Source organism: Pteropus medius, unplaced genomic scaffold (genome assembly GCF_902729225.1).
Source record: "Pteropus medius unplaced genomic scaffold, Ma_sr-lr_union100, whole genome shotgun sequence".
In the NCBI taxonomy this organism is placed as follows: domain Eukaryota; kingdom Metazoa; phylum Chordata; class Mammalia; order Chiroptera; family Pteropodidae; genus Pteropus; species Pteropus medius.
Window position 1 is genome coordinate 2,745,168 of NW_024355206.1, and position 4,669 is coordinate 2,749,836.

Below are 4,669 nucleotides of genomic sequence, written 5' to 3' on the forward strand. Positions count from 1 at the left end.
GAGTTGGAACAGCACAGTAGCTAAGGGCATAGTTGGGATTTTTTCTATTTGGGTTTTTTGGTTTGTTTTTTTTTTTTAAGGCAACTTTCAAACACACAAGTAGAGTGAATAGTAAGGGACCCTTTGGCTGTGGCATCACCTTCCACAATCATCATTTAAGATCATGGGAGACAAAGGGTGTGAGAATCAACCTCATATCGGAATTCCAGTCCCACAACCAGTTAGTGCTGGGATTCAATCTCTCTGAGTCTGTTTCCTCATGCATTAAGTGGGAATATTACCTCATACCTGAAAGGGTTGTTCTGGAGTAAATGAAATAAGGTAGCTCTAAGGCACTAGCCAAATGTCCCCCCAAGGTAAGTGTTGAGTCAATAATGACAATCACTGCTAGAAGGAAGATCGTATAGACCAAGTGTCTGAGTTCTGGAGCCAGATTGCCTGAGTTTAGTTAGATTCCAGCTCTTACTGCTTCCTAGCTGTGTGACCTTAGACAAGCTGCAAACCCTCTCTGTGCCTTGGTGTTTTCCTAGCAGTACCTACCTCATGAGTGTTTTGTTAGGAAAAATTTTCCCTTTTCTCTTTTCAGTTCTTTGGCTGGTCTAATAATGAAATTGACACAAAAGAAGTTAACAGGAGAAAACAAATTTAATTTCATACACAAGGGAGCTCCAAAGATAGGAGGCTCCCTGAAGTGACCGAAGAAAGAGACTTTTATACCTTATAGACAAGAAAACAATGTTGAAGAATCTACAAAACAGAGGGGTTTGGGCTTGGGGTAGTTAATTAGAGAAGAAGTAACAAGGTTTGTTAATAGTTTTCTCAGCCTGAATTCCTTGTCTCTGGTGATAAGGATGCCTTTTACCCACCTGGTACGGGGAGTGTACCTTAACATGGGGGATTTATTTCCTGCTTTCAGGGAGATAAAAGAGGGATTTCTTTCCCTCTGAAGCCCAAAAGTGCCTTGCCTCACCCTTAGCTCACACTGTCCTTCTTGCGCTGGCTGTTTCTCAGTAACTTTAATCCAAAATAATCAATACACCAAAGTGGCACATTTAGAGGTGGCATATTTTGCTCCCCTTCGCCCGTTTAGAGCAGTGAGGAGAGTGCTTGGCAGGTAGTGGGGGCTCAATAAAGGTCAGTTTTGTTACTGTTAACACAACCTGTTGAATTTTACTTCATTTGGCATTTTGTGAATTTCTTTCACACCTATAAGCATCCTCGTTCTGAAGTGGAATCTGAGTGAGGAGTCCCACATCCACCAGACCACGCCATCAATGCTCCTGCCATGTTATCAGCAGAAATGTCAGACCTGAGGCCTCAAGAGTTATGTGTCCTGGCTTGCTGGCTTGGTATGTAGGTCATTCACAGACATCCAGAAATGCTTTTAGGTGAGTTGACACAAGTTAGATAAGCTGGAGCCATAAACCAGGGGAGACTTAGCACTGCTCCTCCCCTACCACCCGCTGAACAAAGGGAATCCAAATCTTGAAGACCTTTGAACTGCTGCTTGACCCTTCACCAAGAGCCTTGCCAGCTGGAAATCCTGGAGTGGGGCTCATGGATGAGTCCATCCAGTTCTTCTTGCCAGTGCAGTAAACACACCTAGTCCCCTCTAGGCGATGGGCAATGGGGTGACAGGATGCAACATGCCTGATTTTCCCTGGGGCTCTTTGGGCTGGTCTCTTACCACATCTGGACTTTCTTTTTTTGAATCATCGGCACCCAGATAATCTCTAGAATCCCTTCCAAATATTGCCTTTTGTGTTTCTATAATTTTGTCATTGATCTGAAATTCTGCTATTCTAATAACCTGATTCTTTTGTCCAAACGAGGCGAGTGAGAGAAATCAAGGGCCTGTGGCTTCTAATGATGAGCGTGATTCCCCTCTCAGACTGCATCTGCCCACCTCACCCTCTACATCCAGATGTTTACCGTAGCTGAAACCACAGCGCTTCCTTAGCTTTCAGACAGTGTGGCTAGCTCATCCCAGCTGACCTCTTGCTTTGTTTATTAGGGAAAAAAAAGCACCCAAAAAAACCAACTGTCAATGTCCCAGACAGGCTGAACCTATAACCTCAGGGAGGGCAGTGCCCTGAGCCTGTGCTAAGGGAAAATCTCAGGGTCCCAAGGAGGAGTGGCCTAGACATCCTGGCTAGATTATCATAAACAGGAAAGAGAGCCCTCTTCCCAGGTTCTGAGCCTTTCACACAACAGTTGAGATGCCATGGTTTTGTTTTGTTTTGTTTTGTTTTTGAGATGCTGAGTTTAAGGTAGCTGTGTGGACAGGCTGAGCAGTTAGAAGGGGATTGGGTCTGAAGCTCATAAGAGCTGCAGAGAAAGTCAGTGTAGTTTGGACGCACCTCAAAATATACATAGGAAAGAGGTAAAGCCAAAGGAATAGATGTGATCATTCAGAGAGGAAGTGGTCAGTGACAAGAGATGCACTGGCTGGTGGCTGGGGAAATTCCAGCACTTAAAAGATTAGCAGATAAAGAAGTCCCAAAAAAAGAAAAAAATAAGAGATAAGAGGGTCAATTCATCTAGAAATTCCAGAGAAAGAGAAGAAAGGAAGGAAGGAGACAGAGAGGGTGGAAATAATAGAAGCAAATATCCATATGTTGAAGAAAGGCAAGAATTTTCAGATTGAAAGGGCGCAAGTGTCAAGGAAGATAAATAAAGGAATAAAACGAAACCCAAACAAAATTCCTAGACTATCCGATGATATTACAGCAATCTCAGCAATCTAAGGGTAATGAATAAAGTCCTAAAAGTTTCTGGGGAAGAATAAACATCTAACTAGCCTCAAACTTCTCATCAGCCCTGTTCCTGTAGGAGCCACCCGACTGAGGAGCACGGCCTTCTCCTCTCCCCGCCATGGCGTGTGCTCATCCACTGATATCGGTGTACTCCGAAAAAAGGGAATCGTCTGGCAAAAATGTCACTTTGCCAGCTGTGTTCAAGGCTCCCATGTGACCAGATATTGTGAACTTTTCACATCAATGTGCGTAAAAACAATAGACACCCCTATGCTGTCAGTGAATTAGCAGATCATCAAACCAGTGCTGAGTCGTGGGGGACTGGCAGAGCTATAGCTCAAATTCCCAGAGTTCTTCGAGGCGGTGGGACTCATCATCTGGCCATGGTGCTTTTGGCAATATATGCTGTGGGGGGTGGCGGGGGGGACATGTTTGCACCAATCAAAACCTGGCACCATTGGCACTGCAGAGTGAACACAGCACAGAAGATATATGTCATCTGCTCTGCTCTGGCTGCCTCAGCCTTACCAGCACTGGTCATATCTAAAGGTCACCGTATTGAGAAAGTTCTTGAACTTTCTTTGGTGGTTGAAGGTAAAGCTGAAGGCTACAAGAAGACCAAGGAGGCTCTTTTGCTTAAGAAACTTAAGGCCTGGAATAGTATAAAAAGGTGTATGCTTCTCAGCGAATGAGAGCTGGCAAGGGCAAAATGAGAAACCGTTGTCATATCCAGCGTGGGAGACCTTGCATCATCTATAATGAAGACAGCGGCATCATCAAAGCCTTCAGAAATATCTCTGGAATTACTCTGCTTAATGTAAGCAAACTGAACATTTGAAACTTGCTCCTGGTGGGCATGTGGGCGGGCCATTTCTGCGTTTGGACTGAAAGTGCCTTCTGCAAGTTAGATGATCTGTATGGTACTTGGCATAAAGCTGCCTCTCTCAAGAGTAACTACAACCTCCCCATACACAAGACACTCAGTACTGACCTTAGCAGAATTTCGAAAATCCCAGAGATCCAGAGAGCCCCCTGAGCACCATGCAAGAAGATTCATCGCAGAGTCCTAAAGAAGAATCCACTGAAAAACCTGAGAATCATGCTGAAGCTAAACCCGTATGCAAAGACCATGTGCCAGAACACCATTCACGAGAATCACAAGCACTGGGGAGATAAAGCAGCAGCAGCGCTAGAAGCCAAATCAGATGAGAAGAAGGGGGTTCCAGGCAAGAGGCCTGTGGTAGGGAAGAAAGGGAAGAAGACTGTTGGTGTTACGAAGCAGAAGACTTTGGTGGGAAAAAAGGCTGCAGCTACCAAGAAACCAGCAGCTGAGAAGAAGCCCATGGAAAAGAAACCCACCACAGAAGAAAAGAAGCCTGTGGCATAAACTGAAATTAATTTATTCCGCAAAAGTCAAATCACTTTGAGACAGCTAATTTTGAATAAAAACCTGATCAAAGAAGCAGTGAGAAACATGGGGGTGTGTGTGTGGGGGGAACATCAGCCACATTAGATTATAAAAGATATTGGAACAGTGACTTCCAAGTTCTCAGGGAATGTTTTAATCTTATAATCGTATGCCTACCCAAAAGAACAAATAAATTTTTTTTTTTCAGATATATAAGGACTCAGGACATTGACTTCCCGTGTTCCCTTTTTGGAGGTGCTGGGGGGAACAAAGACATAGTCTAGCAAAATGAAATGAGAATTCAGGAAAAAGACATAATGAGATCAAATGAAGAGCACAATGAAGAAAAAAATGGCAGTTGTCCACAGATCTATAAATTTGTGACTCAGAGTAGGAAGTCAAGGAATTCCATGAAGAATCCTTTCAGGGAGAAAGTAGATTCCAATCAGCAGATAATGTTTATGACGGAGTATAATCTTTGTCTCCTCTATAAAAAAGGTGGGGC

The 4,669-nt window shown here is 43.9% G+C and overlaps 1 pseudogene; it reads left to right on the top strand.

Moving 5' to 3' along the window:
* The first annotated feature begins 2,865 nt into the window (after positions 1-2,865).
* On the top strand, positions 2,866-4,143 carry LOC120599306 (60S ribosomal protein L4-like; annotated as a pseudogene).
* The last annotated feature ends 526 nt before the right edge of the window (positions 4,144-4,669 follow it).